The sequence below is a fragment of the Ictidomys tridecemlineatus genome, chromosome 5, assembly GCF_052094955.1.
Source record: "Ictidomys tridecemlineatus isolate mIctTri1 chromosome 5, mIctTri1.hap1, whole genome shotgun sequence".
NCBI lineage: Eukaryota > Metazoa > Chordata > Mammalia > Rodentia > Sciuridae > Ictidomys > Ictidomys tridecemlineatus.
The window spans coordinates 125,642,464-125,657,259 of record NC_135481.1 but is presented as its reverse complement, the minus strand read 5'-3'; positions in this window follow the sequence as shown (position 1 = coordinate 125,657,259).

The following is a 14,796-nucleotide window of genomic DNA, read 5'->3' as shown; positions in this document are numbered from 1 at the left end:
TTCTCCATCATATTAGGATTCGTAGTCAGAGTCTAGTAGGGTATGGGTTAGTGTCAGGGATTCAGTATTTGGAATGGAAAATAGGAAAATGAATCCAATGTGTATGCAAATATGTGCTACCCAAAAATCTTCCCACCTTCATCCAGAACAATGCCTTGACATTACCCTCGCCCCAAGTAAGATGCAATTGGAGGAGAAGAGTTAGAAAATCTTTGAATACATATGTGGAATGAAAAATGCTCAGGAGTTCACAACTTTGGAGGTGGTAGAGGAGTTTCCATAAGTAAGGGACAGGATAAACACTCCACAAACATGGAGCTCTGCTGGCCTAAAGACTTCTTGAGAAACTGCCTCTGAGGTTGGGCTCTTGAAATATATGTTGTTGTCAGGAGCTTTAGCTTCCTTTGTAGTGAGACCATCAAAGCTGGGTCTGCATCTATGTGACCTGGAGGACATGGTTTCTGATTTTCCAATGAACATGAGGCAGAAGTGCTGAATTCTCTCTTTGTAGGTAAACTGTGGCCACTGGGGGCTAAGTGTCTCCCCGTGGGGACTGTGAATCCATTTGGTAATCCTCATCTTTCTTGGTGTTCCTTGCTGCTACACTAGGAGTTTAAAATTTCCTTCACGAAATACAAGGAGTTCAACTGGGACACAGTGGTGGAGGGAATTCTGTGAAGTGTGGTGGGTCAAGGTCCTAGGAGTATGCACCAACCAGGCTTCTATCCCACAGAGCTTGCCCTCTTGACCATAGCAACCTCATTCTGAACATTGCCCTGAAACCTCTCCATATAACAAGATGCCTTTACATACAAGGGTCTGCTGGCTGCACCATGTCAGTCACAAGCCATTTGGAAGCCCATGGCAGATCCACATGGCCCCACCACAGATGTTTTATCACACACCTGCACACCACTGCTCTAGGCCCACTAATCAGCAGGCCCCAACTTACTGGCATCTCTTTTCTAAACCATTTTCATGCAACCCAGTCAATCAAGGCACCTGCATGGTACACTCATGATCAGCAACAGGACATCCAAAAGTTCTCCAGTGCCACCTGGTGGGAATTTCAAAGATTGCATGGTATTTATCTAGCCATTTTTAAAGGATGAAGTTGGAGGCACTGTGGGTTTCCATTCATTCAGGAACCATTCAATGGTGAGGAAGATCCTTTCAATGAAAGCTCTGGAGAACTCTCACAAACAAGGCTTCCCAAAGAGTGGCCAAAAAGTCACATGAAACCAGGCCCACTGAGGTCTACAATGTGAGGTCCATGTGTATCTTGACTCTCAACTATGGCTGCCAGGTCTTTAAGAATAAAATCATGTTATATCCTGGCTGATATTCCCAGTGTTTTGTGGAAAGTCACCCTGGGCTTCTATCTCAGTTTCCAAGGGTGACTCTCATGCGTGACCTCCAATAATCCCAACACAATTCATGGCAATACTTCTCTGAGGTCAGTTCCAGAACTCAGTCTCCAAGGGGAATCACACCAGAGTTCAAGCCCAGGGGGACCCAGTCATCTCTTCCACAGCCACACAAATGACCACAATTCAAACCGAAACACTGCCACAAGGCCCTCATCTTCTTCAATATAGACAATCCTCACAACCTCTGGCTGGAGGTTTCCAGGAGGGGAACAGCCTAAGACAGTGTTTACAATAAGCTTCCTTGCCCCTCATTAGCCTAATGTCAGGGTGGCCTGTACACCCTTCCTTTGAACCAGGAGTGATCAAATAGTCCTGCCTTTAATACTGCTCAGCTTCTTCACATTGAGGCCTGCTGATGGTGGGGTATAGATTCTTTGTGTGAATTGGAGTCATGAGAAAATCTAAGCACATAATGCCTAGCCGCTGCAGGGCTTTGAAGAACTCATTTGACCCAAAGGATCCCTATTCTCACTTGATGGAGATCAGGAACCTTACAAAGGAAGGTGAGAGACTTCATCCACATTGACTGCTTTTTTGCTCTATTGGCTTTGGATGCACATATAAGATCTTTCTTGAGATCCATCAGGTGCTGACAATCTAAGCCACAGCCTCACACAGGGCCAAGAGGCTGATTCAGACACATCCCTTTGCAAAGCAATTAAGCAAAGAGCCACAGGTGATGCCTGTTCGTTTGCATTTGAAAATGGTTTTCTTGAGGCTTCACAAAGGGGTGTCCTGAGGCAAACACCTTGCTGACATCCAGGGAAACAGAACAATAGGTAAGCAAAAGGCCCAAAGCAGGCTTTCTCCACTGAGACTTTACTGGGCCCACTGATATCTGAGTTTTCTGAGATGCTCGCCATTCCTTTCAGCTATCCAGTACATGGCCATGTCACCAAGCTTGGAGGTGGTACATATCTTGGACACAAAACCATGAGCCTATTCTGAAGAGTGGCCAGAATTCAGGAAGAAAACAGGACATTAGGAAGATAGGAGGTGTGGCCCATGGATAAGGCAAGCTGCAGTCCATTCATAAATTGAGCAGGATGAATGCTGGAAGCTTTCTACTAGACAGGACACATCCATTGATGCATTCTCTTTTCTAATGTCTACAACCACGGACACAGTGGGATACACAGACATAGCAACACTCGCCTTGTCAAAAGACATGCTAGAAACAGTCCACTTTGAACCAAACAAACCTCCTTTCCTACCTCTTCTCACAACATTAGACAAAACCACAAATTCACACCCACACCCACAAAGCCACCTCCTTCCCCCAAGGAGGTCTGTGACTACCCGCAGTGTCCTCTGACTGGTGGGCCATACTATGTTCCCCCGAAATGGCCTGTCCTGTCTCAGATCTGGCCTCCGTGGCCACTTCTGTGAAGTTGACAGGAGCCAGGGGTGAGCCACTACCTGCTTTCCCAGGAAAGACCCCCTTCGGAGCTTTCCTGGCAATTGGCCATCCTCACATCTGTAGGTACCAAGAAAGACTGACTCTGTCCGTGGTAAATCCAGACAAGTGAGCCCACTGGGACTGGCACTGGGACTGCCTCTGGGTGCCTGGCTTCCTGGATCCCAAGTTCAGAGAGTTCCATCACCAAGTAAGTGTGGTGAGGTCACTTCCTTCAGGAACTGAATGAGGTCACTGCCTTGGAAACCACTTTGTCCTAACTGTTGCTTCTAAGGGTCTCATGAGATGGAGGCTGCCCCTTCTTCCTGTGACACTTTCACAAGTTAGAATGGTATATCAACCATAGGCACCCAGGAAAAACTCTCCACACAGGCCTGGTTTGGTCCATCTTGTCTACATTAAGAAGAGAGAGGTTCATTCAGACACATCCCTTCATCCTGACCAGGTTGTCTGCCACCGGAGATGACTTTTGCTCTCTCAGATCCTTCCTAGCTGCCTACATCTTCTCCAGGGATCCTTTCTCCAAGGACCTTTGAGGTTCTCAGCAGGTGGAAGATCCCCTACATTCTTGTATTGTAAGACCAACTCTGTCCCTGCTCTTCTGTAAAGTTAGATTGAGGGAACAGTGTATGCTTGGGGTTAAGAACATGTTCCATTTGGGTTAGGGAACATTCTGCTGGATGAAGAATGGTATTGGGAACCTGTGATATTTATAATAATACCGAGGTGAAATATATGTATGAGAACAGAAATCTAAGTAAGATTTGAAGGCCAGAAGGGCATTGGGCCCTTGATTGGGATACTTAGCTTTGAAATACATTCTGCACAGATGTCTCTGATAAATCCATATACAATGGCATAGGACGTTATACCTTAAATGATTCAATGTAGAAGAGAACATGCAGTCAAAAAGGGATAGTAGGTAGGATTAGGAAGATAGTCAGTAGGTTTAGGAAGAAGGGTGAGTATAAAATTTGGACCAAAATTTCTTTAGCAATAGGCTGTCTGTTAGAGAGTGAATGTAAATGTCAGCACATGTGAAGAGTCAGTCACAATGATGAACTGGGGAAAATAGGTAGGAAAGCAAAAATGAATATCAATATGAGGAAATCAGGCAAAGTATAAAGTGAGTGATAGGATTAGACATTTTCAACAGGGTTGAGGTTGCATATATAATCTTAGGCAGAAACAAATGTGTAGTCACAAATAAAATTGACATTTGAGAGCATTAGGCAACCTGGACAAGGATGTTTTAGTAATCCATGCTCACTTTCCAATTAGGCTTTGGTACAATCATAAGTGTGACCTTTGCATTTTGTGTGCAGAATATCACTATGATACAATGTATATGTAGATAAGGTGATGTGAGTATTTCTTTCACCATTTTTGGGAGCAATATTTTGAAGACCTATAAATTAGCATTCAGGGGTACAAATAGGTGTACCCTGGGTCTGTGAGCATAGAGATAATGCATGAATAGACCATACTGTGAATGAAGAATATAAATGGTTAAAATTTGAATACTGGATTGAATTGATATCTGAAAATATATAGGAAATCTTATACTGATACGGGATCATTCATGCCAACCAGTTATACATCTAATGGTAATATTAGGGTTATGGTTTACCCTTAATGGTGTGTGAGTTTTGCTTCAAAAGTGATTATGGAAATTTAAAATAATGTGTTTGGAAAGAAGTCTCATTAAAAGACCAGTTAAGAAACATGAAGGGATACATGTGTTCTGAAGTAGGATTTGATTGAAAGTGAACCAAATGCCTAGAAATTTGTGAACTTGAGGATGAAATATATATCCTATGATGTGTATCAACTGAAGAAATACTAATGTACCAGTGTTGAATAAAAATGAATGTCAAAATACACATCATGTCCCATAGGAGTCTACTTGCATTGATGTTAAACAGGGTCAGTTACTGTAGAAATGTTAGGATTTCTTTGCACCATTCACTGAAGTTAGTTTTCTGTACTAGAAAAATAATATGTATTTCAGGTGGATGAATATTTCTGAGAATAATCTTGTGAAAAGTTGCTTATAAATCCACATACGTGTACATAAATTTAGGGAGTGTAAAATAAGACACATATATTTTATATTTTTAATAATCTGGAGAGTGTGTGTGTGAGTATATATACATATATATATATATGTATATATATATATATATATATATATACACAAAACACACACACACAGACACATTAAAAAGTAGAAATATATATGCCAATTGAAATTCATCATGAAATATATATTATCCACAGATCCAAAAATATTTATTTTACTGAACATGGATTTATGTATCATGTTGTTCAAGTAGGAAGCTTACCCATAGGTTGATTTTCAATTCCAACAGCATTTAGGAGGTGTGATCTCTTCTCACAGTTTGTATCTGCCAAGTCAGCCACCTCACAAAACGTAGCTGGGAAACCAGGTAGGATTCTATATGTGCATGTAAAAATACATGTGTTGAATAGGATACAGAGAAAGGGAGACAGGAATTCACATACTTGTTAACTTTAAAAACACATGGAGAACTATTACATTGGACTAGATTCATAACACCTACTCTTTATAATGCAAAAGGCCTGTCCAACTACACACCATGCCTCCTCTGAAGTGCTTGTATTTCTATTCTGTTTGGGTTATTATTCTCCATCATATTAGGATTCGTAGTCAGAGTCTAGTAGGGTATGGGGTTAGTGTCAGGGATTCAGTATTTGGAATGGAAAATAGGAAAATGAATCCAATGTGTATGCAAATATGTGCTACCCAAAAATCTTCACACCTTCATCCAGAACAATGCCTTGACATTACCCTCGCCCCAAGTAAGATGCAATTGGAGGAGAAGAGTTAGAAAATCTTTGAATACATATGTGGAATGAAAAATGCTCAGGAGTTCACAACTTTGGAGGTGGTAGAGGAGTTTCCATAAGTAAGGGACAGGATAAACACTCCACAAACATGGAGCTCTGCTGGCCTAAAGACTTCTTGAGAAACTGCCTCTGAGGTTGGGCTCTTGAAATATATGTTGTTGTCAGGAGCTTTAGCTTCCTTTGTAGTGAGACCATCAAAGCTGGGTCTGCATCTATGTGACCTGGAGGACATGGTTTCTGATTTTCCAATGAACATGAGGCAGAAGTGCTGAATTCTCTCTTTGTAGGTAAACTGTGGCCACTGGGGGCTAAGTGTCTCCCCGTGGGGACTGTGAATCCATTTGGTAATCCTCATCTTTCTTGGTGTTTCTTGCTGCTACACTAGGAGTTTAAAATTTCCTTCACGAAATACAAGGAGTTCAACTGGGACACAGTGGTGGAGGGAATTCTGTGAAGTGTGGTGGGTCAAGGTCCTAGGAGTATGCACCAACCAGGCTTCTATCCCACAGAGCTTGCCCTCTTGACCATAGCAACCTCATTCTGAACATTGCCCTGAAACCTCTCCATATAACAAGATGCCTTTACATACAAGGGTCTGCTGGCTGCACCATGTCAGTCACAAGCCATTTGGAAGCCCATGGCAGATCCACATGGCCCCACCACAGATGTTTTATCACACACCTGCACACCACTGCTCTAGGCCCACTAATCAGCAGGCCCCAACTTACTGGCATCTCTTTTCTAAACCATTTTCATGCAACCCAGTCAATCAAGGCCCCTGCATGGTACACTCATGATCAGCAACAGGACATCCAAAAGTTCTCCAGTGCCACCTGGTGGGAATTTCAAAGATTGCATGGTATTTATCTAGCCATTTTTAAAGGATGAAGTTGGAGGCACTGTGGGTTTCCATTCATTCAGGAACCATTCAATGGTGAGGAAGATCATTTCAATGAAAGCTCTGGAGAACTCTCACAAACAAGGCTTCCCAAAGAGTGGCCAAAAAGTCACATGAAACCAGGCCCACTGAGGTCTACAATGTGAGGTCCATGTGTGTCTTGACTCTCAACTATGGCTGCCAGGTCTTTAAGAATAAAATCATGTTACATCCTGGCTGATATTCCCAGTGTTTTGTGGAAAGTCACCCTGGGCTTCTATCTCAGTTTCCAAGGGTGACTCTCATGCGTGACCTCCAATAATCCCAACACAATTCATGGCAATACTTCTCTGAGGTCAGTTCCAGAACTCAGTCTCCAAGGGGAATCACACCAGAGTTCAAGCCCAGGGGGACCCAGTCATCTCTTCCACAGCCACACAAATGACCACAATTCAAACCGAAACACTGCCACAAGGCCCTCATCTTCTTCAAAATAGACAATCCTCACAACCTCTGGCTGGAGGTTTCCAGGAGGGGAACAGCCTAAGACAGTGTTTACAATAAGCTTCCTTGCCCCTCATTAGCCTAATGTCAGGGTGGCCTGTACACCCTTCCTTTGAACCAGGAGTGATCAAATAGTCCTGCCTTTAATACTGCTCAGCTTGTTCACATTGAGGCCTGCTGATGGTGGGGTATAGATTCTTTGTGTGAATTGGAGTCATGAGAAAATCTAAGCACATAATGCCTAGCCGCTGCAGGGCTTTGAAGAACTCATTTGACCCAAAGGATCCCTATTCTCACTTGATGGAGATCAGGAACCTTACAAAGGAAGGCGAGAGACTTCATCCACAATGACTGCTTTTTTGCTCTATTGGCTTTGGATGCACATATAAGATCTTTCTTGAGATCCATCAGGTGCTGACAATCTAAGCCACAGCCTCACACAGGGCCAAGAGGCTGATGCAGACACATCCCTTTGCAAAGCAATTAAGCAAAGAGCCACAGGTGATGCCTGTTCGTTTGCATTTGAAAATGGTTTTCTTGAGGCTTCACAAAGGGGTGTCCTGTGGCAAAAACCTTGCTGACATCCAGGGAAACAGAACAATAGGTAAGCAAAAGGCCCAAAGCAGGCTTTCTCCACTGAGACTTTACTGGTCCCACTGATATCTGAGTTTTCTGAGATGCTCACCATTCCTTTCAGCTATCCAGTACATGGCCATGTCACCAAGCTTGGAGGTGGTACATATCTTGGACACAAAAGCATGAGCCTATTCTGAAGAGTGGCCAGAATTCAGGAAGAAAACAGGACATTAGGAAGATAGGAGGTGTTGCCCATGGATAAGGCAAGCTGCAGTCCATTCATAAATTGAGCAGGATGAATGCTGGAAGCTTTCTACTAGACAGGACACATCCATTGATGCATTCTCTTTTCTAATGTCTACAACCACGGACACAGTGGGATACACAGACATCGCAACACTCGCCTTGTCAAAAGACATGCTAGAAACAGTCCACTTTGAACCAAACAAACCTCCTTTCCTACCTCTTCTCACAACATTAGACAAAACCACAAATTCACACCCACACCCACAAAGCCACCTCCTTCCCCCAAGGAGGTCTGTGACTACCCGCAGTGTCCTCTGACTGGTGGGCCATACTATGTTCCCCCGAAATGGCCTGTCCTGTCTCAGATCTGGCCTCCGTGGCCACTTCTGTGAAGTTGACAGGAGCCAGGGGTGAGCCACTACCTGCTTTCCCAGGAAAGACCCCCTTCGGAGCTTTCCTGGCAATTGGCCATCCTCACATCTGTAGGTACCAAGAAAGACTGACTCTGTCCGTGGTAAATCCAGACAAGTGAGCCCACTGGGACTGGCACTGGGACTGCCTCTGGGTGCCTGGCTTCCTGGATCCCAAGTTCAGAGAGTTCCATCACCAAGGAAGTGTGGTGAGGTCACTTCCTTCAGGAACTGAATGAGGTCACTGCCTTGGAAACCACTTTGTCCTAACTGTTGCTTCTAAGGGTCTCATGAGATGGAGGTTGCCCCTTCTTCCTGTGACACTTTCACAAGTTAGAATGGTATATCAACCATAGGCACCCAGGAAAAGCTCTCCACACAGGCCTGGTTTGGTCCATCTTGTCTACATTAAGAAGAGAGAGGCTCATTCAGACACATCCCTTCATCCTGACCAGGTTGTCTGCCACCGAAGATGACTTTTGCTCTCTCAGGTCCTTCCTAGCTGCCTACATCTTCTCCAGGGATCATTTCTCCATGGACCTTTGAGGTTCTCAGCAGGTGGAAGATCCCCTACATTCTTGTATTGTAAGACCAACTCTGTCCCTGCTCTTCTGTAAAGTTAGATTGAGGGAACAGTGTATGCTTGGGGTTAAGAACATGTTCCATTTAGGTTAGGAAACATTCTGCTGGAAGAAGAATGGTATTGGGAACCTGTGATATTTATAATAATACCGAGGTGAAATATATGTATGAAAACAGAAATCTAAGTAAGATTTGAAGGCCAGAAGGGCATTGGGCCCTTGATTGGGATACTTAGCTTTGAAATACATTCTGCACAGATGTCTCTGATAAATCCATATACAATGGCATAGGACCTTATACCTTAAATGATTCAATGTAGAAGAGAACATGCAGTCAAAAAGGGATAGTAGGTAGGATTAGGAAGATAGTCAGTAGGTTTAGGAAGAAGGGTGAGTATAAAATTTGGAACAAAATTTCTTTAGCAATAGGCTGTCTGTTAGAGAGTGAATGTAAATGTCAGCACATGTGAAGAGTCAGTCACAATGATGAACTGGGGAAAATAGGTAGGAAAGCAAAAATGAATATCAACATTAGGAAATCAGGCAAAGTATAAAGTGAGTGATAGGATTAGACATTTTCAACAGGGTTGAGGTTGAATATATAATCTTAGGCAGAAACAAATGTGTAGTCACAAATAAAATTGACATTTGAGAGCATTAGGCAACCTGGACAAGGATGTTTTAGTAATCCATGCTCACTTTCCAATTAGGCTTTGGTACAATCATAAGTGTGACCTTTGCATTTTGTGTGCAGAATATCACTATGATACAATGTATATGTAGATAAGGTGATGTGAGTATTTCTTTAACCATTTTTGGGAGCAATATTTTGAAGACCTATAAATTAGCATTCGGGGGTACAAATAGGTGTACCCTGGGTCTGTGAGTATAGAGATAATGCATGAATAGACCATACTGTGAATGAAGAATATAAATGGTTAAAATTTGAATACTGGATTGAATTGATATCTGAAAATATATAGGAAATCTTATACTGATACGGGATCATTCATGCCAACCAGTTATACATCTAATGGTAATATTAGGGTTATGGTTTACCCTTAATGGTGTGTGAGTTTTGCTTCAAAAGTGATTATGGAAATTTAAAATAATGTGTTTGGAAAGAAGTCTCATTAAAAGACCAGTTAAGAAACATGAAGGGATACATGTGTTCTGAAGTAGGATTTGATTGAAAGTGAACCAAATGCCTAGAAATTTGTGAACTTGAGGATGAAATATATATCCTATGATGTGTATCAACTGAAGAAATACTAATGTACCAGTGTTGAATAAAAATGAATGTCAAAATACACATCATGTCCCATAGGAGTCTACTTCCATTGATGTTAAACAGGGTCAGTTACTGTAGAAATGTTAGGATTTCTTTGCACCATTCACTGAAGTTAGTTTTCTGTACTAGAAAAATAATATGTATTTCAGGTGGATGAATATTTCTGAGACTAATCTTGTGAAAAGTTGCTTATAAATCCACATACGTGTACATAAATTTAGGGAGTGTAAAATAAGACACATATATTTTATATTTTGAATAATCTGGAGAGTGTGTGTGTGAGTATATATACATACATATATATATATATATATATATATATATATATATACACACAAAACACAAACACACACACACATTAAAAAGTAGAAATATATATGCCAATTGAAATTTATCATGAAATCTATATCATCCACAGATCCAAAAATATTTATTTTACTGAACATGGATTTATGTATCATGTTGTTCAAGTAGGAAGCTTACCCATAGGTTGATTTTCAGTTCCAACAGCATTTAGGAGGAGTGATCTCTTCTCACAGTTTGTATCTGCCAAGTCAGCCACCTCACAAGAATGTAGCTGGAAACCAGGTAGGATTCTATATGTGCATGTAAAAATACATGTGTTGAATAGGCTACAGAGAAAGGGAGACAGGAATTCACATACTTGTTAACTTTAAAATCACATGGAGAACTATTACATTGGACTAGATTCATAACACCTACTCTTTATAATGCAAAAGGCCTGTCCAACTACACACCGTGCCTCCTCTGAAGTGCTTGTATTTCTATTCTGTTTGGGTTATTTTTCTCCATCATATAAGGATTCGTAGTCAGAGTCTAGTAGGGTATGGGTGAGTGTCAGGGATTCAGTATTTGGAATGGAAAATAGGAAAATGAATCCAATGTGTATGCAAATATGTGCTACCCAAAAATCTTCCCACCTTCATCCAGAACAATGCCTTGACATTACCCTCGCCCCAAGTAAGATGCAATTGGAGGAGAAGAGTTAGAAAATCTTTGAATCCATATGTGGAATGAAAAATGCTCAGGAGTTCACAACTTTGGAGGTGGTAGAGGAGTTTCCATAAGTAAGGGACAGGATAAACACTCCACAAACATGGAGCTCTGCTGGCCTAAAGACTTCTTGAGAAACTGCCTCTGAGGTTGGGCTCTTGAAATATATGTTGTTGTCAGGAGCTTTAGCTTCCTTTGTAGTGAGACCATCAAAGCTGGGTCTGCATCTATGTGACCTGGAGGACATGGTTTCTGATTTTCCAATGAACATGAGGCAGAAGTGCTGAATTCTCTCTTTGTAGGTAAACTGTGGCCACTGGGGGCTAAGTGCTCCCCGTGGGGACTGTGAATCCATTTGGTAAACCTCATCTTTCTTGGTGTTTCTTGCTGCTACACTAGGAGTTTAAAATTTCCTTCACGAAATACAAGGAGTTCAACTGGGACACAGTGGTGGAGGGAATTCTGTGAAGTGTGGTGGGTCCAGGTCCTAGGAGTATGCACCAACCAGGCTTCTATCCCACAGAGCTTGCCCTCTTGACCATAGCAACCTCATTCTGAACATTGCCCTGAAACCTCTCCATATAACAAGATGCCTTTACATACAAGGGTCTGCTGGCTGCACCAAGTCAGTCACAAGCCATTTGGAAGCCCATGGCAGATCCACATGGCCCCACCACAGATGTTTTATCACACACCTGCACACCACTGCTCTAGGCCCACTAATCAGCAGGCCCCAACTTACTGGCATCTCTTTTCTAAACCATTTTCATGCAACCCAGTCAATCAAGGCCCCTGCATGGTACACTCATGATCAGCAACAGGACATCCAAAAGTTCTCCAGTGCCACCTGGTGGTAATTTCAAAGATTGCATGGTATTTATCTAGCCATTTTTAAAGGATGAAGTTGGAGGCACTGTGGGTTTCCATTCATTCAGGAACCATTCAATGGTGAGGAAGATCATTTCAATGAAAGCTCTGGAGAACTCTCACAAACAAGGCTTCCCAAGAGTGGCCCAAAAGTCACATGAAACCAGGCCCACTGAGGTCTACAATGTGAGGTCCATGTGTGTCTTGACTCTCAACTATGGCTGCCAGGTCTTTAAGAATAAAATCATGTTATATCCTGGCTGATATTCCCAGTGTTTTGTGGAAAGTCACCCTGGGCTTCTATCTCAGTTTCCAAGGGTGACTCTCATGCGTGACCTCCAATAATCCCAACACAATTCATGGCAATACTTCTCTGAAGTCAGTTCCAGAACTCAGTCTCCAAGGGGAATCACACCAGAGTTCAAGCCCAGGGGGACCCAGTCATCTCTTCCACAGCCACACAAATGACCACAATTCAAACCGAAACACTGCCACAAGGCCGTCATCTTCTTCAATATAGACAATCCTCACAACCTCTGGCTGGAGGTTTCCAGGAGGGGAACAGCCTAAGACAGTGTTTACAATAAGCTTCCTTGCCCCTCATTAGCCTAATGTCAGGGTGGCCTGTACACCCTTCCTTTGAACCAGGAGTGATCAAATAGTCCTGCCTTTAATACTGCTCAGCTTCTTCACATTGAGGCCTGCTGATGGTGGGGTATAGATTCTTTGTGTGAATTGGAGTCATGAGAAAATCTAAGCACATAATGCCTAGCCGCTGCAGGGCTTTGAAGAACTCATTTGACCCAAAGGATCCCTATTCTCACTTGATGGAGATCAGGAACCTTACAAAGGAAGGCGAGAGACTTCATCCACAATGACTGCTTTTTTGCTCTATTGGCTTTGGATGCACATATAAGATCTTTCTTGAGATCCATCAGGTGCTGACAATCTAAGCCACAGCCTCACACAGGGCCAAGAGGCTGATTCAGACACATCCCTTTGCAAAGCAATTAAGCAAAGAGCCACAGGTGATGCCTGTTCGTTTGCATTTGAAAATGGTTTTCTTGAGGCTTCACAAAGGGGTGTCCTGAGGCAAACACCTTGCTGACATCCAGGGAAACAGAACAATAGGTAAGCAAAAGGCCCAAAGCAGGCTTTCTCCACTGAGACTTTACTGGGCCCACTGATATCTGAGTTTTCTGAGATGCTCGCCATTCCTTTCAGCTATCCAGTACATGGCCATGTCACCAAGCTTGGAGGTGGTACATATCTTGGACACAAAACCATGAGCCTATTCTGAAGAGTGGCCAGAATTCAGGAAGAAAACAGGACATTAGGAAGATAGGAGGTGTTGCCCATGGATAAGGCAAGCTGCAGTCCATTCATAAATTGAGCAGGATGAATGCTGGAAGCTTTCTACTAGACAGGACACATCCATTGATGCATTCTCTTTTCTAATGTCTACAACCACGGACACAGTGGGATACACAGACATCGCAACACTCGCCTTGTCAAAAGACATGCTAGAAACAGTCCACTTTGAACCAAACAAACCTCCTTTCCTACCTCTTCTCACAACATTAGACAAAACCACAAATTCACACCCACACCCACAAAGCCACCTCCTTCCCCCAAGGAGGTCTGTGACTACCCGCAGTGTCCTCTGACTGGTGGGCCAAACTATGTTCCCCCGAAATGGCCTGTCCTGTCTCAGATCTGGCCTCCGTGGCCACTTCTGTGAAGTTGACAGGAGCCAGGGGTGAGCCACTACCTGCTTTCCCAGGAAAGACCCCCTTCGGAGCTTTCCTGGCAATTGGCCATCCTCACATCTGTAGGTACCAAGAAAGACTGACTCTGTCCGTGGTAAATCCAGACAAGTGAGCCCACTGGGACTGGCACTGGGACTGCCTCTGGGTGCCTGGCTTCCTGGATCCCAAGTTCAGAGAGTTCCATCACCAAGGAAGTGTGGTGAGGTCACTTCCTTCAGGAACTGAATGAGGTCACTGCCTTGGAAACCACTTTGTCCTAACTGTTGCTTCTAAGGGTCTCATGAGATGGAGGTTGCCCCTTCTTCCTGTGACACTTTCACAAGTTAGAATGGTATATCAACCATAGGCACCCAGGAAAAGCTCTCCACACAGGCCTGGTTTGGTCCATCTTGTCTACATTAAGAAGAGAGAGGCTCATTCAGACACATCCCTTCATCCTGACCAGGTTGTCTGCCACCGAAGATGACTTTTGCTCTCTCAGGTCCTTCCTAGCTGCCTACATCTTCTCCAGGGATCCTTTCTCCATGGACCTTTGAGGTTCTCAGCAGGTGGAAGATCCCCTACATTCTTGTATTGTAAGACCAACTCTGTCCCTGCTCTTCTGTAAAGTTAGATTGAGGGAACAGTGTATGCTTGGGGTTAAGAACATGTTCCATTTAGGTTAGGAAACATTCTGCTGGAAGAAGAATGGTATTGGGAACCTGTGATATTTATAATAATACCGAGGTGAAATATATGTATGAAAACAGAAATCTAAGTAAGATTTGAAGGCCAGAAGGGCATTGGGCCCTTGATTGGGATACTTAGCTTTGAAATACATTCTGCACAGATGTCTCTGATAAATCCATATACAATGGCATAGGACCTTATACCTTAAATGATTCAATGTAGAAGAGAACATGCAGTCAAAAAGGGATAGTAG